A 23,853-nucleotide genomic window follows, 5' to 3' on the forward strand; every position below is an offset into this window, starting at 1 on the left:
TTTATTCAACGAGAATCACGCGAAACCTATTGTCATTTATTTAGGGAGATGAAACTGATTATCCACTAAAGTATGGCCTACCCAAATTCATGCCCGAAACTTGCTGCGTCCTTGTACTTGCCGAATAAGATTTTTTCCTAAAAGTTGCACCATGTTTGTGCAGGATATGGTGCCTTCAGTGGCGATGTATTCAAGTTTTTCACTGTACATATCATCGCATGGTCGCATTTCACTTTCCTACAAGGAAATCTAGTTATTCGTTCCTTAGAACCGTCGCATCTTGCAAAATGTATTTTCGTCTTTTTAATCAATCGCAATTCTCGTTCGAAATGCTGCAATATCGATTATACTCAAATATCGGAATTTAGCGAAAGATGTAAAAATAAATGTGCCATTTTCTACTGCGAGTAGCATCAACACTTACGTTTCATTTACCGGTAGAAAAATGTGATACGTATAGAAAATAAAATTATTATTTCCATTTTTTACTGTGAAATTTTGATGGTATACGACATAATTACTTAAGTATACGACAAATTACTTACGACTTAATTACGTCACCGTGAGATCCTACATTGTAGTGCTTTTGCTACACAAAGCAAAGATAAGTTTATTTCCCTGCTGATTTTTTGGTAAGTTTCATAGCCTGCCCACCGCATAGATGAGAAAAGAATTTTTATAAATGAACAGAACATAATGGTGCTGTACCAAAAATTAAAAGAGCAAGAAAATATTTCATGAAATCTGCATTTTCATGTGCACTGTGTACTAAGCGTAGTTAAATGATCAGAATGCAACGAGTGCATCGATCAAGCTTTAAATCAACGTTTCGTTTTCTACTTTTATCCCCCTTCTCTCCAAACGTTGCTTTAATGCTGTTAATCGCTAAGTAGGTCACGTTGCTATAGAAGCATTACGGAGTAATAAGAAGAAATATAACTAGGAACAACCAAATGTGACGAACTTCAGAATACGTAGTCGCAGTACCAAATCACAAAAATATAATGCGCATGTGGCATCAAGGCCTCTAAGAAAATGCTCTAGTTTCCAAATCTCCCTTTCGTTTATGATTATTTCTTGTGCATACATTTTCATCATTATTAATTGTGAATGTTACTAAATAACCATGCGCCACTGCAATTGAATAGGTCACGGAAACATCTTGGATAAGATATTGTTTCGCAAAAAGTGTGAGGATGCTCCGAGAAGAGCGCCAACCTTCAAGTGCTAACACAGCTTCTTTCAAGTCCACGCTCTGACAATTCACAAATGTCTGCTAATTCTGGTACACCGCGTCCTGAAAACTTGCGAAGAACGCTAAATGCTCGTTAGGAACAATATGTGAACGCTTGGGCATGCATGATGAGCCATCAACGCTATAGAAGAGGATAGTTTTCCTCTTATGAATGAACCTCACAAATATTTAGATCTATGAGTGCTAACTGCATGTCAGGTATGGTTGCTACACATTGGAGCGCTGCCATTATCTGAGCACTTCTCTTTTTTGCCGAAAACTTGTTTAGACGCGATGTACCAGTTCGTTGGCATGCAACTCTTCCGGAAAATAAAAAGAATTCATATATAGGTGTGTTCATCGCGGCACATGCTCGAACGACCGAAAAATACACATTAAAACTGGATTGTGTTTAGACCACAAGATTCTGTGTGTTTACACCATCAAAATACTGCATGCTGCTTATGGATGTTGCTTAAAACGCCAGGTCTGCGCGGAAAGTGCAGCACAGTCACAGCGAAAGCTGGAAGAGCGGCACTTCTTGAGCCCGTTATAAACTCTCTTGCGGCTACTAATAAAAGTACATAAGCAACGTACCCACTACGCCAAAAATCATAATATTTGCGAAGTTGGGAAACACCCACCACGACATTATTCGTTATTCTGCGGAGAAGCGAGGTACCATCTATGAGGCATTAGTGCACTTTGTTATTGCGGTGGTTGATGACGATGAATAATTATGGCTGAGCCCTTTGTAATGGGTTGGAAGCTTTAAACGACCCACTAATTACGTAATTAATATTGTGTGACGCCCGGTCGTTATTTAACTGTCCCACCACGCTTTATAACATACGTTAACCGGAGAAACGGACAGCGAGAGAGAGAAGGAATTAACGTTATTGAGAGCCTGAGGAAATAGATTATGGGAGCCTTACGGGCTACCCTGGCAACCAATAGAAGTGCACTTGCCAGGAACCCACTACGCTATAAATCATCCTAATTTTTGTGAAGTAGGGAAGCAGCCACTACGCAATTTTTCGTCATTTTGCGGAGAACCGTGGTACTCGCTAAACACCTGTAAGGCATTGCAAATCAGTTCGCGGAATCTCGCAAGGTGGTGGAAGGGCTAAGAAAGGGAAAATAGACAACCACCCGTTTGTAGCACGAAGTGACAAAAATCCATACGGATTTCTCAGAAAATAAAGCGTCTGAGTTGCCCAAAAATTCGTCCTGGTCCGGGGTTCGAACCCGGGACCAACGCCTTTCCAGGGCGGTCGCTCTACCAATTGAGCTAACCAGGAGGCTAGCAATTGTCTATTATCCCTTTCTTAACCCTTACGCCACCTTGCGGGATTCCGCAGAATGATTTGCAATATGTGTTGAGTTGCTTCGAGTTGTCGATGAATTCGCCCTCGCGCTGCCAATTGCTAGCTTCCTGGTTAGCTCAATTGGTAGAGCGACCGCCCCGGAAAGGCGTTGGTGCCGGGTTCGATCCCCTGACCAGGACGAATTGTTCGGCAAGTTATGGCTTTACTTTCTGAGAAATCTGTATGGATATTCTTGTGGCTTCGTGCTACAAACGGGTGGTTGTCTATTTTCCCTTTCTTAACCTGTAAGGTATTATGTGCACTTTCTTGATGCTGTGGCTGATGACGATGAAGAATTATCGTGGAGGCCTTTGTAATGGGTTGGGAGCAGTCAACAACCCACTAGTTGCGCAATTTGCATTGTGTGACGCCTAATTGCAGAATTCGTGTTTGTGTGACGCCTGGTTGTTATTTTACTCTTCTACCACACTACAATACATATGTTAATGCGGTTCCTTCTCGACATGAAGCCTGTATAGGGTATTTTTGCAATGCAGTTTCAAGCACCGACATGGCCCTGAGGAAGAACACTGGGCTTCCACGCAGAGGGCCCAGGTTCGAACCTCGTTCCATCCATGAATTTCTTCTTATTTCCCTTTTATTCTTATTTCGTGCGATAGTCGTCACGGACACCGGCGGCGGCGGCGGCAGCGGCGGCGGCGGCGGACACCTACGGCGCTAAAAACGGCCGTTGAAATGATCTCATAACAGCTTTCGCTGTAAAACACATAGTACTATGTAAAGAACAATTCTTCATTTTTACGGCGGGTTTGTTCTAGGGCTGATCGCTAGTTCGGAAATCACGCTCCGGTCCCCAGATTCACCCACAGACGGCGTAACTGCCTCGGTCGTGGTAGAGCTACTGTATTTGCTACCTTTAGGCACTAAAGTTGCGCGTAGGTCTGGTAAGCAACCACAGCTATGCGGTGAAGTCCCACTCCGTTTTTCCAGGCGACATGACTACCTTGTCGCTGATTGGCATGTCTGGCGTGCCGAACACAGGAGATAAACCTGGGTGTTGATGACTAGTGTCAATCCAGTTCGCAGCAGCGGCGGCGTCGAGAAATATAAAAATATAATAATATCTGGGGTTTTACTTCCCAGAACCACAATACGATTATGATGGACGCCGTAGTGAATGGCTCCGGAAACTGCGTCCACCTGGGGTTCTTTAAACGTGCACCTAAATGTAACTAAGTACACGGACCTCAAACACTTTCGCCTCCATCGATAATGCAGCCGCCGCGGCCGGGATTCGATACCGCGACCTTCAAGTCAGCAATCGAGCGCCACAACCACTACACCACCGTGGCGGGGCGAGAATTGGTCGGAGAATCCGCTTCTCTGCAATGCATGGTTGGGAGCGGCGTTTGGATAACAGATGCGCAACTCTGGTCCCTAAAGGTAGGAGAAGGATGGAAATTATTGAAAGGCAGGACCATAAAGGTAGCTTATACATTAACTCCAGGTCGCAGGAGAAGCGGTAGCCGTACAGTGAAAGCGGGGAAGCGCGGCTCGAGCGTGAATATGGCCAAAAGTCACTGTATAAGTGGCAGGTGGGGCAGTGACTGCCGCACGTCCTTTCCTGCCATGGATGCCGCTTTAACAAACGCGCACTCGCGCGAGGGTGCCAGCATCGTCGACAGGAGGCTGTAAGATTCTGAAATCGTGAGGCTGTGAGATTGACCGTGAGATCGAACAGAGTCGGCGCCTATCGACGAACGGATCAAGCCCCGAAGTGTGGATGGCGGTGACCCGTCGCCGCTCAAGCAGGTGTGTGTTGTGTTTGTTCGAGAATTCACGATGGAAGCAGACGGCGACAATTTGGTCGACGTTGAGTAAACTCAATCTTTCCTTGTTTGTAATGGACGTTCGTAAAGACACTCGGTTTTTTTTAAGTGGGGATGCTAAAAGAATGTGTTTAATGCCACTGCACCACATACGGTTGTCGCTTTCCAACGTGTTGTGAGGCTAACATTCGTGATTTCCTCACAAGTACCCGTGTGTCCGAACAGAATTCCGGCTTATGTGGGCGACTGTGTCATACTTACCGTCGATGGTGACAATGTTGTTGCGGTGGGCCACATCCCTACTTTCAGTTTGTCTCTTTTACGGGTTCCTCTGACGATGCCGTGTACGTTATCGCATTCGTGCGCGAGCCTTCAGGGCTTACCGAAGACAATTCAATTGCTCATGCCCTGCAGGATAAAACCTCAAATTGTCCGGATACTTTTGATAGTGGTGCGTGTCGGAGTTTGCTGTATCGAACCTTGCGAGGAAGTTTTTGCTAATCGAATATGCTCGGTAACTTAAGCTTAAGCCTCAATAATTTCCGGAAGATTCATTTAAAATGTAGACAGCAAATATGTCACCAAGAGCTATGGCGATAAAATCGCTCGCGCATTTTAATCTCTTCATCCCTTACAGGGTTTGTCTGTTTCTGGCTCGCGAAACGACACATTTTACTCCGTACGAGATCATGTACAAACTGGATGACTTTCGGCGCTCATAATTATATTGAGCAAGCGTGACGGAACGCGCACAAACTATAGTAACGTTCGATGACGCTTGCCTAAAGACTCGCAGCTGGTGCGAGCCGCTAGCGCTGCACGCAGCGCTATCTGCACCTGCTGGTCACATGCGCACGCAGGACGTAGGACGAATTGTATACTTCTAGACTCGATTCATGGACTTGCAGAGGTGCGGAAAAGCGTAAGCATATCATGACTGGTAATCTTGGCGAAGCCGCTGCGATCTTTTGCGGACTGCAATGGTGTTCACGCACGTAGCGCGCAAGAACTACGTATGCGACAAGCGTGAATGCATAAATTACATAGTAAGAGTGAGAAACTTGTTAGCTTACTTGACTGAGCATCGACATTATCGTCAGCGAACGCTTCCACCCAGTGATCTAAATGCCTGCTACACACCATAAGAAGGCGCCTTGCTGCCGCTCCGGCACCTGACCAACCACTCTCGGCCATGCTGCGCGTCGCCGGGATAGAAATGAAAGCTTATCTCTGGCTCTGTGCAATATGTGTGGCAATGCGGAACCACGCAAGACCTCTCCTTGGAAATTTAAACGTTGGCTACAGCTATGGCGTAAAGAATGACAATATAGAAACAGCAGCCCCGTACACTTCCAAACATTGCACTGGCGACGGTCCAGCCACCTGTAGGTCACTCTCGCGGCCAATAAAGAAGAAAGCAGTGCAGGCTAAGCCAGTGTGAATGCAAGCAAATACCGAGCTAAGAAAGAAAGCAGCGGAGGCTAAGCGACGTAGAATGCTAGCCGATCGCGCGGTAATATTCAAGCAAAGCGAAGCAAACCGACAGAGAAGGCAAGCTAACCTCGAAATTCGAAAGAAAGAAACCGAAGCTCTACAAAATCGCCGGAAAGAGAACAACGAACTTCTCAACAATGCAGTTAGGTGAATCGTAAGTGGTGGACGGTGCACCCGGATTTCGCTAAGCAGTAACTCGAGGGGAAAGCGCAAGCGCCGAGAGATACCACTCACCGAAGGTGCCGACGGATGATTCAAGAGAGATTTTCATGTCAGGAAATGCGGGCACAGCTTTAGAATGTGCAGCAGACTGGAGTTTAATCAGAACTTCATTCGCATACACAGGAGAACCGCAGCTCCGCTGTTTGTGTCGCTTGTCAATAGGACGCTATGTAGTAACCCCATATAGGTAGACTTCAGTGCACACTCAAAGAACCCCAGGCGGTCAAAATTAATCCGGCGCCCTTCGCTGCCGCGTGTCTCATACTGATATTGCGATTTTGCATGTAATACTGTTATTATTATATTATTATTATTATTATTATTATTATTATTAATATTATTATTATTATTATTATTATTATTATTATTATTATTATTATTATTATTATTATTATGACAGCAGAGCTGTTATGCTGGAGGTTTCCTGCGTGTCGTAGATAGAAAATTGTCGTCATCATAAACCAGCATCCGCTTTCATCGTCCGTTCGTGCTCCGCTCCGATTCGTCCGGCGTGGGACGCAATAACTCTTATCAGCGCGAGAGAGCGAGTACGGAGAAAGAGAATGAAAGAAAGAAAGAGATGGTAAGAAAGTGAGAGAATAATCTTTGGTGAAGACAATTCTTTGCGAGCAGAGATTGGAACCCATGTACCCTCGATCCGAAGGCAAGCGTCATAACCACTAGGCTATCAAGACACACTAGCAGAACACACCATAGCCTTGTATAGAATAGTGTAGCGAGGGAGTGGGAAAGGCCAGCGAAAGTGGGGATGCGGCTTGATTAAATCAGAGCATTGAATAGAAATAGAATAAAAAACCAAGCAAAATGCAGAACGAGAAAGAAGGAAAGAAACGGAGATAACCAAGGAAAAACAGAGAAAGAAGTAGGCAGACAGAGAAAGAGATAGAAAGAAGCAGGCACAAAATCGATAGAAAAACATGGCTGATCCCTCTGTCATAGGAATCGGTATGACGCGAAAGTGAAACGTGTCTTCACAGAAGTAGTGCTTATTGTGTAGTGATATATGAGAGCTTCTACAACGTCTATTCGTATTTGGCTGGTATAGCACCGTTTGACGTGGATGCACCCATGTTGACGGCATGTCTCTATTGCAACGACTAACGCCCATGATCATGATTAAACTGTTGTGGTAGCTGACGGTGTGAACATATATTTGGAGACAGCGAATCGTGAATCCCGAGTAAGGATGATATCAACAATCTCATAATCAACACTGGTACCCGGTATGAACTTCTTCAAAGCTTCGTCAATTAAGGAGAGAAACGGCACGGTGTGCGCTTTCTAGCAATGGGTGACTGACGTCTGCGCTCATGCATACACTACCACACACTGTGCTTCAGCAACACGGGAGCCTGAGCCTGAGCCGCAGATGCGTTCGTAGCCTGAGCCGCAAATGCGTGCGTCCCGCTGGCCTCTGTCTCGCAGGCTCTGGTCTCGCTCCACCAAGACACGACATTCGCCCGTCGAAATCGCGTCCTTTCTGCAACGCGTATTGCAGCAGTTTTGTTAGTCGGTCCTGTTGGTGTACGTGGAATCCTGTTGATGCACGTGGAAGCTGCACTACTCCGATGAGCCGACGCACGCTAACAGGAAGCGAAAGCCAAAGAACGAACTGCGTCAATGGTGCCTCGGCGGCGCCAGCGCGGCCAGTGTACCTCGCTGGTATTGAGACGTTTTAACCAAGGCCTCCGATATCGCGCGCAATCTCGGAGTTAGCGCTAGTAAGTGTCGATCGTGAAGCACTACTTCTTTTCCCCTCTCACAGAAGGCGGCACCACCCCGCTCCGCCCCGCCTACCTATACCGACAACAGAGAGCACCGTGCGAAAGAGAATCTGTGAAAGGCATCTGCCGAGTTAGCTTTGTCGGTAGGGCGTCGTGCGCTTGCCGTCGCGGCAGCAAGGTCGTGGGCTCGATTCCCAGCGGGGGATCTTTTCTTGGTTTTTTCTTTCTCACCCGTTAGCGTCCATTTTATCAACGTCATATTCATGACGGATGTACTTGGTGGACCCTGCATAAAACATTTTCGTGTTAAAAAGCAAGCAAAGTAATGCATAGATAGTAGAGCAAGGGATGGGAAAGAGAATTGAGAGGGTAAAAGCGTAATCAAGCCCAAACCAGCTAGCTGCCCACCAGCTCTGCTGTGATACAACCTTGTACTGGCTGCGGCAATTTAATATAAATATTCATATTATTATTATTATAATAATTATTATTAGTATTATCTTCCATCCTCTCAGTAGACACGGTTTTACTTGTTAATAGAAGTATGACAATTCCTTGCCCCCTGATTTGACAATACGTATTTCTTTTATAATTGAAAATTTTGTTGAAGCGCACTAAAAAACAGACGGACATAAGAGGCTGACAAGGACAGCGCTTGCTCTCACAACTGAAGTTTTATTGATCAGAAAAAAGGTATTTAAAGCGGTTACATGGCTCTTCGCGCATGTGCAACAGAACAGGGTGCAACAGAAACCACTCGTATCGGGATTACATAATAGTCGCTGTTATTTGTCATTTAATATTTTGCAAATACTAAGTGTCGAGATACGTGTATTCTTTATCGTGCAGAACAATCGTAGCTTGGCTAACACAATCATGTCCCCTCTTTCGGATGTGGTAAGATTCCACTATCTCATGTGCTAGCGGATCCTTGTGCCGAAATATTATTTCTGTTTCTTTAAACACGGGGTAACATCCGCAGATTCTACACTGATCTGCAAGATGAGAGTTGCCTAATGCCTTAACAGATGCGTGGTGTTCTTTAAGGCGGTCGTTCACGCATCTTCCCGACTGGCCTATGTAGACTTTTCCAGAAGAAAAAGGTGTCATATATACCACTCCCTTTACGCACTTCACGAACATGTTTCTGTGTTTTACGGAGCAAGCTTTCGAACCTATGGGCTTATTAACGCGTGGACACAAGCTTGCTAGTTTGGTTTTTGCCTAAAACTTCACGTCTACGCTGTATCTATTTCCAACGTGCTTTAGCTTGTGCCAACTTGTGTACGTATGGAATGACAGCCATTTTCCCTCGCCTATTTGTCTCCGAACTGGATCTTTGTTTTTTGCCCTTTATTTCTCTGGCTAGGACCGTGCACACTGAGAAAATGAACTGTTTCGGGTAACCTGCTTTTTGGAATTTTTCCACCTGACTCTTGAAACTTTCACTGATTATTTCTTTTCTTCGTCCGAGTAATATTTTGTGACCAAGAAAAGTTACTGGCTTTAGAACACTAGCCATGCACCGAACATCGCTGGTACTCCTGCTGGCAGGGACGACGTGATCCACGTGCTTCGTATCTCCACGGAGCTTCATTTGCCCAAAAAGAAACACTCGGGGATGCTATCAGCATTCAGATGAGACAGTCAGCGCTTCACCGGTGCTCTGGGGCAGGAGAATGCTTCTGAATTTTGATCCGGGAAACAAACTGGGAGTTTCAGGTGCGCTGACCCACATGTTGAAGCCACGTGCTCAAGGCGTGATTCTGATCACTTCCCGGTGCCTTAGCCTCTATCAACACGACGGACTTCTCCGCGGAAATCTTTACCGCGGGACGATGGTTCCGCCACCCGTCAGGGTGCGAAGCACATCCAGGCAACGGACGAAGCGAGTAGACGGACGCGCCGGAGAAAAAAAACCATGGCGGCACTGTCTGAGGCGACAGCTGCCAGCATCGAATCTTTAAGTTCTTCGTCGCGCATCGCGTGGGCTGTTAGTCGCAAAGTGACGATTGTGTCGGCTTTAGGTTTGTGTCCTCAAGCTTCGCCGGCAACGTATTCAAGACAATCTGGTACTGTTTCCAAGCGCCGTAGTCGTTTTCTGAGAGCTGTAGGCTTAGCGAGTGCGTCTATTGGCAGAACATGAGCTCGGAGATCTGCGATAGCGCGAGTGGTATCAAATCTCAGATGTCATAATAATGTGCGAATGTTTGCTTGTTCCTTTTTTCTCTAGATGGCGCGAGCAGTCTGAAAGTCGAAAACACATTCATCGCTAGCAAACGCATTGAATGTTTTTATGTTTCCATCTATGGTGCAGATAAAAACAAAAAGCAGCGCTTGTTGCCAGAGCTATAATGGCACCCTCGGCTGAATGTGTCATTCCGCGCGAATCCTAATGCAAAAAAGACCTTGGCATTTTCCGTCCGCGACGTCCGCCGACGCGGCACGGAGGGCGCAAATCCGTGACTCGGGGTCACGTGATGCGCCGTCCGCGGCGGCGGAAAAGACAGATTCGGTCCGTCGTGTGGATACACGCTTATCGACAATGTTGTTGTTATAGTAACCCAGCGCTTCATTACATCGTAGCTATAGAATTAACATCTTGAAATCTATGTTATGGAAAAAACTTGGAGAGGCAATACTGCGCCTGTAGTGAGTCAAGATAAGAAAATCCCTTTCAACTGCAAGCACACACAAGATCACTGCTGAACATATGCACTTGATATTCCCATGTTTTCCAATTTCATACAACCAGCAAGTTCTGAAATTTTGACTAGGTGGTGGCCATCTCTATATATACAGTATGTTTTCAGAATAAAAATTATTTCATTATATTAGGTTTTTCCAAATTTAGAAGTCACAGTGTGTGTCCCGCTAATGGAATGCGTGAATTATTTCTTGCAGAGATAGAAGGGTGTGTCCCGAGTAACGCTGGAACTCTAACAGGTACAGTGGAAAGCTTTTTGTATTATTTATTCGCGGGCGAAAGCATCAACTTTGAGCCTCCTATGCAGAATGGTCGAGCTCTACTATTGTTTTTATCTGTGAAAGTCCACAAGAATGTCACCTTCAAAAAATGGTTAGCTAAGCGATGATCCCAACCTGAATATTACATACACATTGAAAATGTAAAATTTGGAGGGAGGTGCGCAGCGAGCGAGCGCTCTATTTGAAACTTCAGCTTTAGCAACATAAACATGAAATAAAGTGCGTTGTAATTATGAATATTCTAGCTATCCGGAAATTATTGCTCATTGTGCTTTGGAACTCACTGCATGTAATCGACGTCTGAATTTTCGCAAATATACAAGTAAATAATTTAAATTATTCATCAATAGTTAGGTATCGACAAAAAAGTATTTGCAGTATTGTCACAAACGAGCGCATTAATAAGGCGCGCGTGCGGCCGCTTTCAGACGACAGCGGGAAAGCACGGCGCCAGCCTTTCGCTCAACAAGCGCGCGCACCGAAAAAACTACTATTAAAAGACGCTGGCGCGCCGCCTCCTCCTTTCCCTTTCGAAACGGCCACCGTCGAACAAGAGACCCGGATCAAAGTCCTGGCAAATGATTATTTCTAAACATTTAGAAAGAACACATGATGCGAGGGCGAGTGGCGCCACCGCGAGTGGAACCGACGAGAAGAATCTCGCCTTTTCCTTAGCTTTGGCTGTGCTGCACGCCAGAGAACGCATTAGACGCTTCTGTAACCCGGGTGGCGGGGGATATAACCGTGCACCGACGACCAGCGGGGGGTAGGAGTCGGTCCAGAGATGGTGAAGTTATGTGAAGTGTTGTTCCGTCGGCCAAAGAAGACGTGTTTTATGATGTAGTGCGGTCAGTCGATCGTCGATCTAGAAGAACCAAATGATGACGCCGTATGAGCAGTGAAAAGTTACGTGAGTGTTTCCTGGAAGAGAAACATTGGGGACCGACGACGAAAGGGAACAACGACGATCAGCGCTGGAGTTTGTGTGAGTGTTTCCTGGAAGAGAAGCATTCAAGTTACGTTCCAAGAATTGAGGACTGGATACGTTAGTGAATATTCAGGAATTTATTTGTTCTTGAATATGATGGTAATGCATGAGATAACATCTGTAGCGCGCGCTCAGTTTGTTTTTGTTCCCGTTGTTTCTAACACCATCTAAGTTATATTGTGAGTTGTAGTTCATACCAGCCAAGTGAGCATGTTGTGTGATGCTTGTATTGCCTTAACTGAGAATATATTTTGTTTGTATTATCATCACTTGGCTCTGATTCGGTCTTTGGACCTCAACCGGCGTTCGCTGGCGCACTAAAAGGACCTACTCTAAATGGTCCGCGCTTTCGCGGTGCGTTTCGGGGGCCCATACGTCAGCGCTTGGAGTCTGCTCGATTAACGGGACAAATGACAAGTATCTAAGAAGCAACGGCTAAGAAAGCGTCCATTGGCGAATATTCGTGTCTCGTTGCGCACTTTTTGAAAACTACCTATGCGCGAGCAAGCAAGGACCCATTGCATACTGTTTCTCAGCAGTGGATAAACGGTCCACTGCATAAATTGACAGCTGATTCCATATGTGTCCATATGTGTATTTGAAAAGGTTAGTCAGCACTTCATTCTTATAATTAGGAAAGTTTTTTGTTCCTTATGCAGCTGCAACAAAACCACGCTAGTTCAACATTTTTAAAGAAAGCATTAATTTTGATCTCACCTTAAAATACAGTGGTTATGTACTGTTTGCACTTATTTCGTGTCTAATAGACAATATTTTGTCGACATACTGGTGCAGGGTTTCCTTGCTGCATTTCTTATTCTAAATATATCGGAACCAACCAAGCATATCCCGTTGTTCTAAAATAATTAGCCAGGGCGAACCTGTGCCCATCAACTCAAGAAGAACAACCCCGCCAAAAATGACTCTCTCTAGCCGCATCGAACTTCTTCGACCTCTTCTCCCCATCTGCAGTCTTGTGCCGGTCGCGTGGCTTGGTGACACGCGATCAACAGCACTGCATGGCGCATTTTGATTACGTCTTGTGTAGCAGATTTTACGAACGCTAGGTGCGGCATGCGTCTTCAGAGAATAGCAAACACTTTATGGCAATATCTTGAACCGAGGACTACTGCTGTCTGCTCTAAAAACTATAACGTTATCTTCCTGCACGTTGAGAATAATTAATTTATTGCTTGGTAGGCACTATTCGCAATTAAAACAGTCTCTGATATTTCTGCACCAGCAAACTTTTAAAAAGTCACGAATTGTGTCAGTAACATTCGCGAAATACAAAAGAAATATTAGCGTAGCTTGCAGTAAAGGCGCAAAATAAAACAATACGCAGTGGGTCACTCCGCACGCCGCACTTTAAAAGAAAAAGAAATATCTAAGAACATTTGATTCTCCATTAGAGAGTTTGACAATTAGGGACCCAAGACTCTGGGTCACCAAGCTGCGTTGGGTAGGTTGCTCTTGCGTTTGGAGTATCAGAAGAGCTTGAGAACGGGGTCAAACGCAGCCTGCTTTAGCGCAAACGCGCGGGGAGCCACACGTGGTGAAATTAAAATCATGCGAGACGTGGGCATACAGCGTCGTGGCACGCACGGCGCCTGCATGGTCTCGCGGTGACCGAAGACGTCTTGGGCACTCACGCTAGTTTTAGATTTTTTGGTCTTGGGCCAACGCGAGGAAAAAGAGCCCAAGAGCGGCTTGGGTTCTGTGCATGCGCCCTGGCTGCTCGCAAGCTCCTTGGTGCCCAAGATTTTTGGGGCCCCAATTCTCAAACTATATTGTCGACACTTGCAGCGCGTTGCAATTTTCGTGCTGTCGTATTCATTGGTTTGCTCTTCTGGCGAAAACTGTGACATTTTTCGATCCCCCGAAAGATTTTTTTAAATGTGCCGTTAGGTGAATACTGGCGCAAAGCTCCGGCGAAAGTGCACACCAAGCATATAGAGTAGTCCATGCCATGTGACGATAGCGTTGTGTATTGGATTCCTCTATGGTGTAACAGTGCGTGTGTCTGTCAAACCGGAAGGTGCCTGACTAAACATAAGCAACACTGCTACATTGTGGAAAGGCTGTCAGTGGGCATGTAGGTATCCACTGTTGGGATGTTGGATACCGGCCCGTTTTTAGTCAGACGTGTCTACTTGCACAAAACAATGATGGACCGCACGTCATATAACGGAAAACAAAGAATTTCGAAACGTCTTGACAACTGTGTCACTGTAACTTCCCGTCCTCTCTCAAGCGGCAAATGTGAACTTCCATCACGATATATGTGATAGCGATAATGAGTTATCGTTCGCTGACTGGAGTTTTGCATGCCTCATTCACTCTGTCATTCCCTGTTTTCGTGGTGAGACGCACATTATGACAGTTCCTTCTGTTGAATCTACCGCGGCAAAAGGTTGGCGGGAAACGCCATGCCGCGCATAAGACGCGCGAAGAAGCGGGCGTATGGTGGGGCTCCGCGTGAGCATGCAATAAAGGGAAAAGAAGAAGTGTTCAACCAGGGCAACACGGGTGTACATTGCAGCTAAAGGTTTACGTGCAATTGGATTATTAAGACGAATCAGCAGCACTCGTTTTGGAATGCGTAGAAAAACATTGTTAATGATATATTGCATGTATGTACGTCCAATATTAGAGTTTGGATGCATTTTGTTCTGTGGGGACCTGCTTATAAATTACGCCCTCTTCTAACTATAGAACGTGAGGCGTTACGTTTATGTCTCGGACTTCCAAAATTTGTAGCTAATAATATACTTTACCATGAAACAAACCTGCCATGTCTTCAAAATAGGTTTAGAATTTTAACAGTTCAAACATTTCTAAACATATATGCCTCCCAACACAGACGCTCCCAATATGTATTTCTTAGAGAGCCGTCCACATTTTTTGAAAGTGAATGGTCCCGACTACATCGCCCTCAAATAATTTTCGTGCAAAAGCTCCTGGAGCCATTACAAGTGACATTTAGTGAGATAATCTACCCAAACGCACTCAAACACACTGCAGTAATAGAATATGACGACATATTTCCAAAAAATGCTAAGTTATTGCCCATTAGATATTTAAATGGGTTGTTGGAAGACCACCTTAAAAACGTACGGATAAATTCAGTAATAGCCACAGATGCTTCTGTTACTGATGAGAAGGCAGGGGTGGGAATTTATTCAGCAGCACTAAATTGGTCATTTTCCCTCCGTTTGCCCGACTTCACACCAATATTCCAGGCAGAATTAATCGCAATTATTCTTGCTCTGCGGAAACTACCAGCACATATCTCTCAGCAGTTATATTAACGGATTCCTTGTCTGTGTGTACGGCATTAACAGTGCCAGAGCCATCGAGCTGCCTAACAGAATTTTACTCATATATGCCCAATCACGTACGGCACGTCCGGTTGGTTTGGGTACCAGGCCACACTGGACTGATATTAAATGAAGCGGCGGACACTCTGGCGGCAGCATCCCTTAAAGGACCGGTCATAAATGTTCTGAGGCCGTCTTCTAATAACACGATCGCACGATTCCGAAATTTTTGTCTGCAAGAGGAACGCACTAAATCTTCCGTCCTAAACAATACATATTTTCAGCACCTAAGGTTTTCGTGGAATAGCACATGGTGTAGTACAAGGCAATTGGAAGTAACGTTAACTAGACTGCGATGCAGAATACCGTCACTAAATTTTTATTTACACAGGCCTGGTTTCGTTCCTTCCCCTAACTGTAATTATTGTAATCAAGCGGAAACAATAGAGCACTACTTCACAGAATGTCGAAGATACCAAAACATAAGGCAAAGACTTCTAAAACCTCCTTTTCAAAAAACTTGGCCTTGAGCTTTCCACATCAGCATTACTCTCCCTGGGGGCGTCGGCACTAGGGCAATGCAACAGGGGCATATATGATGCCATATTCATTTATATTAAAGAAACAAAGAGACTGCCATGTTAATATTATAAGTAGAAATATATCTTTTCATTCCCTTACTTAAATTTTTGTAATTGCTTATTTATTTAATTTTATTATTTAACAATCGTTTAATTAACATTTCATTAAAGAAAAAAAAAGAACCAAAATTGCCCAAACATTTTTTTTTCTTTTCTATAAATTATCTTTTTCGCATATTCATTTTAACTTATTTTTTCACAAAGTCTACTGCCGCACGCTTCGTGGCCGATCCCCCGTAGTGGGTTGGGCTATTCCCCCAAGGAACCAACCAACCAACCAACGGGTGTCGGCCTCTTCTCTGTCGCTACATTATTGGTGCCGAAAACCCGGGAGAAGGCCGACATCCTACGTACCGTACCGAAGATGGACAAGCTACGTAGGCATCGAGGCGCCCTTCGCGGGGCCACTACCCGACTCCGTCCGAGGCCACCGAGATCCTCCTGAAAGGCACATTACCGTCTTCCACCGACTTGCAGGAACTCATCGACGGGCTTCGCGACAAAGACACAGCTCTTGCCGAACTGCACAAGCAGATCGCCGATGCCCTTGACGGTGAGGAGTTCGAGGAGGAAATTCTGGGCGCTCTGGATTACCATGAGAAGATCGTGAAATTCATCAGCAGGCTTCGGTCCGCGATGAACGCGCGTGCAGCGGTTGGTTCTACCGTCACCGAAACCAACCAGCCGAGGCATGCGGTTACAACTGACGGAGCCAGCAGCTCCATGGGAGCTGCCCATTCGGAGGCCATCGGTCAAGACCTCGCCGATCCCACTGGACCACGAGCACCAGGTTTGCGAGTCGCCTTGCCGAAACTTCAAGTGCCCGTCTTCAGCGGCGAGAACCGTGAGTGGCAGGGGTTCTGGGAGCACTACGAGGCGACCATTCACACGCACCCCGATCTCACCGGTATCGAGAAGTTCAAGTATTTGAAGACGTACTTGGCCGGCGCTGCGAAGCGGGTCATTGAAGAAATAAGCCTTACAGAAGCGAACTACAACATCGCCGTCAAGGTGCTCACCGAAAGGTTCGGGCGAAAGGATCTTCTCATCGACGACCACATCGACAGCCTCCTCGCCATCGAACCAATCGAGACATCGTCGTAACTAGCAAGGCTGCGTGACCTGTACGAGCAAATACAGTTCAGGACCGGCTGTTTGGAAAGTCTTGGCATACCGTCTTCAGAGTACGCGGTTGTTTTGCATCGGGTGCTGATGCGCTCATTGCCAGAGGACCTGGCGATCCAGTACCGAAAGCGCACTAGGACCGGCGCAGAGATCGCGGACTCTGCAGTCCAATCGAGAGACGAGCAAGTCAAGGCAATCTTGAAGTTCCTTCAAGTGGAAGTCGAAAGTAGAGAGGAGAGTCGAGCGTCACGCGAGAAGGCCACTTCAGGGAGACCGTCGACGAACCGCAAGGCTGCGGACACCTCACCACCGCCACATCTACCGTCCGCTCTAGCCCTGACAGCACGGTCATCATCGCCAGGTGCCACTTCAAGGCCTGCACAGACAATATGTCCCCTCTGCGGCATCTCAGGCCACTTGACGCGTGATTGCCGGACCGCGCTATCCGCAGATGAAAAGCACCAGCGTCTTTCCAGCAATAGCTGCTGCTTCAGGTGCGGGAAGCAAGGGCACATTGCTCGCAGTTGCCGAACCGCAGCCTGGCTTAAGTGCGACCGATGCTGAGGACGCCATATTACTGCTCTGTGCGACATCTGGGGCCGACGAGGATCCCAGAGTCCACAATCGCCTGGAGCTGAAAACCGAGAGGCGGCCACACAGCGAGAAAAGCACGTAACAACGGCTCCTGCTAGCAGCACGCGTTCGTCGTCGGTGTTGCTACAAACAGCCACAGTGTGGGCATCCGGAAACCGTGGCTGTGTGCCAGTGCGACTGCTGCTTGACACCGGCAGCCAATGAACGTTCATCCGAAAAGACTTGTCGCAGCAGCTTTGCCTGCCTTCCACTGGATATGAAGAGATGGATGTCCATACATTCGGCGGGTCAAAGCACCCACGACATTACCAGTGCCGAAGGGTGAACGTCACGCTCTGTGGACGTATTGAGCCGATCGTCGTCGATCTTGAAGCTCTGGAGGTGCCAGAGGCCTGCACAGTAAAGGGTCCAGCTTTAGAGCCAAACGTTATCAATATGATGCATGACCGCAATCTGACCTTTGCTGACGAAGTTCAAGGGGACCAACCTCAAGACTCTACGATAAGCGTTTCGATCGGTTCAGACCACTACTGGAAGGCAGTGACCGGACGCGTCGAGCGCTTCACCGACAATCTGTGTGCAGTTGAGACCATATTTGGCTGGGTCATTCAAGGAATGTGCGCTAACGTCTACCATCCTTCGACACCGCGTAACATCAGTGCAACTGCCTTGTTCCGACGACTGGCGCACTGAAGTCCGACCTGGAGACCCATCAGAGATGTGGCGCTTGGACGCCATCGGTATAGCTGACGGACAAGAAGACGACGCCAGCAAGCACCCGGCGCTCGTCCACTTTCGTAGCGCAGTACACAAGAACGCAGGACGCTACGTAATACCGCTCATGATAAAGACGCAAGGTCTCACGTCTTGTAGTAACCAAAGTTTGGCTGAAACCAGACTCAAGCGTCCGCTTCAGCAGTTCGAGTATCACCCAGAAGTTCTGAAGGAGTACCATGCCACCATCAGCGAGTACTTCAAAGAAGGCCACGCGGAAAGATTAGTGCGTTGGCACCCCTTGGACCGACCGTCCGCTACCTGCCTCATCATGCGGCAGTCCGACGTGAGGTCGTGCCTACAAAGGTCCGCGCCGTGTTCAATGCCTCATCCCACGAATATGGTGAACCGTCTTTGGACGACATGCTCGATAAAGGCATCGATTGGGAGGAGCCTCTACCACCTGACGTCGAGGACTTGTGGAAGAAGACGGCATCAGAACATCCTCAGCTTTCTGGCCTTCGCATTCCACGTTGCCTCTCAGTGACATCTCAAGATCAGGGAAGCGTGACAGTAGATGACCACCCTGTAACGCAACTCTGCGTGGAACCCGAAGAAGCACGGGCGCTGACACGATCGCACCTCCCAACCAGCAAGCACGTCGAGGGGCTACCAGCAAGAACTTGCGACTGTTGGCATGGTTCCACCAGGCAGGACTCGCGAAGTCGTGTGAAACACAAGGAGCTTTTCCGACTGTGGAAACAAAGAAAGAAGGCTTGCGCCTCGAGCGCTCCGATCGCTGCCAGCCATCGTCTTCGTCGCGAATGCGCGTTTGTGTCTTCGTCAATGCCAATGACGACAGCGTGTCAGCGCTGCAGTCGGAATTCGTCAGAGTGGTCGAGGCGTTTCCAGGCAGGGACGAGATCAAGAGGTATTTCGAAAACGCCCATCCAAACCACCGGCAAGTCCGGCGCACTGCTAGTCGGCTGTACCTCTCGCAAGCAAGCGACCACAGCGCGGCCCCGGGAGGATGTTGAATCTACCGCGGCAAAAGGTTGGCGGGAAACGCCATGCCGCGCACAAGACGCGCCAAGAAGCGGGCGTATGGCGGGGCGCCGCGTGAGCATGCAATAAAGAGAAAAGAAGAAGTGTTCAACCAGGGCAACACGGGTGTCGGCCTCTTCTCTGTCGCTACACCTTCCTTGATTCTCTCACTCGATACAGCACTCATTTATGAGTTCAGTTTTTGTAGCCTGTAGTACTCAGCCAGGGCCTGGCAAAGTTAAATTGGAAGATGGGGCGAGCTGGGGAGGGTGCTGAACTACCCAGCCTACCGTACTGGCTACACCACTGAAGGCCAGGGTTCTCCCTCGCACCAATATTGTTGCTAATGTTGGTGTTGGCTAGAGTTGGTAATTGAACGCTATGTGATCACAGCCCAGAACACTTCTTTACACGGACAGACAGAGTCCACTCTGTCCATTTTGCCAAGAGTACATGTGGGCTGTGATCACATCAACCATTTTTTGTAGAGTAACAGTTGTCTGCATTCGATGAATGTAAATAAATGATTACGCCAATACCACTGCACAACAAACATCCCGATGCATATGGTGGTGGTGCCAGTTGTCCTTCGCACTGGATGCATTCAGCAAAAGTTTATTTCTTTAAGCTGTGTACGGCCGCAGTAAGTTGTCGTGACCAATTAATCAAGTTATTTCAACTGGCTCTTTACAAACGCAGCTAACGTGAATTCAAACCACGCTTTAGTGGCTCTAAAGAGAGGCCAATGACATGGTTTCCGTTGCCGAATAACCCTTGATCAATCTCTTCTCTTATTGAAAGCACTCCGACACAGTATACTACACTTTTTACAGATTCTGCAGAGCAGGTGGAATGATGGTTTTAAAAGGTTAATTAATTCAAGTGGAGAAGGGTGATATCTGCCTTCTTATTAAGCGGTACTTCGTTGTCTCAGTGTGGTGAAATATGCGTGGACTTCTAAATTCGTGTGACGGAGATATTTCATACGTATGTGGGATATAAAATTATATATTCTAGAGCTTCCACTCCTCAATTCGTCCAATATATTGTTTAATTGATTATCTGACACTTTTTTTACTTGGACTACACTGTGAAATAGAATAAAACACCCATTAATGTACCTTAAGTATCATCTTTCATCTCAGATTATTGTTCTAACTCAACTTTATTTCACCATGTAACTGTTGTAAAGAATATTGCTTGTTGTGGTCTATGTATTGCAACGTTGAATAGACTTAGAATAACACAGAGCTGAGCTAGTTGGTAAGTATTCATTCTAAAAAGACAGGGCGTGCAAACACGGACACAAGAAGAAGTCAGGACCCCACAAACGCCGACTAACAACTGAAGAGACGCACAACGACTGAAAAGAAAGAAGGCACGGAAACTTATCTGCGCATGCCCATGCAACAGGCGAACCTATCAATCCGGCACGCGTGGCGGTCTACGTGGAAGATAACTGTTAAGGCATTTGATTTCATCTTTATGCAAGTTAATCGACGGTTGGCTCACGCATGCGCTACCACTATTCTCGATATGCATGCTTCAATCATCAGGCGCGTTTCTTCATTTATTGCGATAGCAATTATATGGACAGTCTCGGCTGGTTTTTTGCCGTCGCCGTCGCCGCCGTCATGCTGCGTATATATATATATATATATATATATATATATATATATATATATATATATATATATATATATATAAAAGTCCCCAAGAAAAATAATTCCGAAAAAAGCTTCCGAGGCGCGCAATCGAACCAGCGTCCGCAGCCCGAGGCGCTATCCACTACGCCACCAAAGGCAGATCCTTCAGGCAGCTAACGGCGAGCGTTATGTACACACCCTTTACCGCAGTACTCAGAGACGGGAGCCGCTTATAAGCGTTTCTTCATTACCAGCTAGATGGCGCGACGTGCGCGTTGGCCAGCTTATTTGCGCAGCGAGAACCTTGCGCTTCCGCCAGGGCTGGGCAGAGATACTCAGAAAAGTATTCCGGAATACAGATATCGAAATACATGAACTGGAAGCCTAAAATACAGATACTGAGATACATTTGCCTTCAACGTAACGGGATATTTCGGAGATAATTTTGCAATAAGACGAAAAAAGCATTCCGGAATACAGTTACAGCGATACAGATACTGGAATACTTTTTTTTTATTTGAAGGATGCTCATACCACGCAAAGACACCTATTAGTGCAGCATAATGTTGTAATTAAAGTTACCGGGCATCGAAACGTTCTGTTCATTTATTTATTTATTACAGTACCTTCAGCGTCATTAAGACATTGCAAGGGAGGGGGTGTATGAAGTACATAATTAGAAATAATGACATAATTACAAGTATCAATTGCAATAAAAATACACTATTTCACAGCAAGAGTAACAAGGATTGGGCACCGAAATCGACATACTTGGCGAACAAACTAAGCTATAAGGGAAATAGCACACTTTAAGCAAATCACTCGAATCACTAATGAACACCAGTAAATTGAGAAAAAGCACTTATTTTGAAGATCTGCTTTGCTGAGAAGGTTGCTGTGTAGGCTTCTCAAATAGGCTGTCTTCTAACAGCGTCGGTTCAGCCTCAGTACAAGACTCACGAAAGGAAAAAAGTCTGTCTACCGCTGAAGGCGAGCACAAATTCGTTTTATAGTGAATAAATATCGCCTTCATAGCCGGATTGCCCTGCAGCGTGGTGATATCTCTTCTCGGGTCACCTAGATAACGTAACGCTTCCGCCCTTACTTGGGTTGTTCTGACTGTTCAGAATCCGAAGTCTGTCCCCATCTTCGGAATCCTAAGCCGTCTGACCCTGTCGGCTTCAATGAAGCTGTCACCACCACCGACGCTACCAGCGCCTATAACAGAAAGCCGCAACAGGCGAAGTCGGCTCCGGCGGTGGGGGAGCCTGCTACCACAAAACACCGTTTCACGCAAGTAATCAATTAGGAACGCACCCTGACATTGGAGAGGTGGCTGAAAGCGCGTCAAAGATAGCCATCTTCTAGTCATTTCCGCCGCGACTACGGGAACTGCTTTTGGAAGTGCCGCCGCTTTGAGAACTGAATGCACGCGAAGCATTGCAAAGCCTGTTCCAAGGCGGTATCCGCGCGGGGTTCGCGAAGTTATAGCTTGCCACCCGAAAAAAAATTAGGCGTGCTGCACTGACCTTGAGAGACAGCGACTTTCGTCGGCAGAGGCCGACAACACTGCCCCCGCGATTCTGCCGTCGGCGGCGTCGCGCGCTTTACCACACGAACCATTCTGTGCTTGAGCGGCAACCACCGCCGCCCTATCGGTGGCGCGCCTTTGCTTGTCTTGGCACAAAAAAAGAAAAAAAACGCCATTCCCCCATTGGACACACGTCTCAACTCATTTCGGACACAAAAAACAATGCATAGTATCGCGATACAGGCGATACATCGTAAATTTATTTCACTACTGAGATACAAATACATTTTCCAAATGTATCTCGATACAGAATACAGATACTCAAAAGTATCTCTGAAATACTATGGCGATACTCTTGTATCGCGATACTGCCCAGCCCTGGCTTCCGCTGCCTGCTCGCGCGGTAGTAGTTGCCGGGTACGCCGTTGCTCGTCGCTACCTCGTCGGTCTACTGGGCGTGGTCGCCCTCGTGCGCTTATTTCCAAGAAATAAGGGGGCGGCGGGGGGGGAGGGTGGAGGGAGGGGTTGTATGTCTTGTGCTTTCCCTTTTCCCGCAATGACCGCGCTGAAGTCGGAGAGCGTACGGAGCTCGCTTGGCTCACTGCAGCGGCCGCGTTTGCGAAAGGAGCGCGCTGTTCGAACAGAAATAAGCAACAATTGTGACCGTTCGCGCTCATCCTGTGTGTACCTGTTCGTTCGTTTCGAGCGTCCTGCTTTATGTTTGAGCAGTGCGCTTCAAGTGTCGAGCTGTGACGCATGATAGTTCGCGCTCGTCCTGTGTGTGTTCTTTTCGCGCGTCCTTTGCGCTTGAGAGACGCGCTGGAAATTTCGAGCTGCTTTCCATTCTTCGCGTTACATTCCAATTCGTTGCTATCGCATTCATTGCTTCGCCGTTGCGGCGAAACTGTGACTTTTTCTATGACGGTACAACACTGCGCATTCATCGAATTTTGGCGTGCACTTACAATCTCGACAATGTAAAGATGGATTAGAAGGTGAGCCTCCTGTTAGCGATCTCTTACGTTCCAACAATCTCTTGTTAATGCATCGGCCCGTTTGTCCTACGTAGAAGCGGCCGCAGCTGAAAGGGACCTTATACACCCCACTCGTACGGCAATCAGTGAATTTGTTGGTGTGTTTTACGAAACAAATATCGGTCCGCTTCTTGTCTTTTACTCGCTCATTCTTCCTCTGCACAGCGGCACAAATCTTACCTAGCTTATTGGCAGTCGTGAAAACAACATTAACGCCGTATCTACTTCCTACTTTCTTTAGCCTGTGAGATACGCAATAAATGTACGGTATACCTACGACCCAGTTACTGGCGTTTATCTACAAGTTATCTACAAACGACAGTTATCTTCCACGTAGACCGCCACGCGTGCCGGATTGATAGGTTCGCCTGTTGCG

At 46.8% G+C, this 23,853-nt stretch overlaps 1 non-coding gene across 1 annotated transcript; it reads right to left on the reverse strand.

The window, feature by feature from the left end:
* Positions 1–2,461: 2,461 nt before the first annotated feature.
* On the reverse strand, positions 2,462–2,535 carry Trnas-gga (transfer RNA serine (anticodon GGA)). The gene has a single exon. It is a non-coding gene; the product is annotated as a tRNA-Ser (tRNA).
* Positions 2,536–23,853: the final 21,318 nt, after the last annotated feature.

Source organism: Rhipicephalus sanguineus, chromosome 11 (assembly GCF_013339695.2).
Source record: "Rhipicephalus sanguineus isolate Rsan-2018 chromosome 11, BIME_Rsan_1.4, whole genome shotgun sequence".
Classification (NCBI taxonomy): Eukaryota; Metazoa; Arthropoda; class Arachnida; order Ixodida; family Ixodidae; genus Rhipicephalus; species Rhipicephalus sanguineus.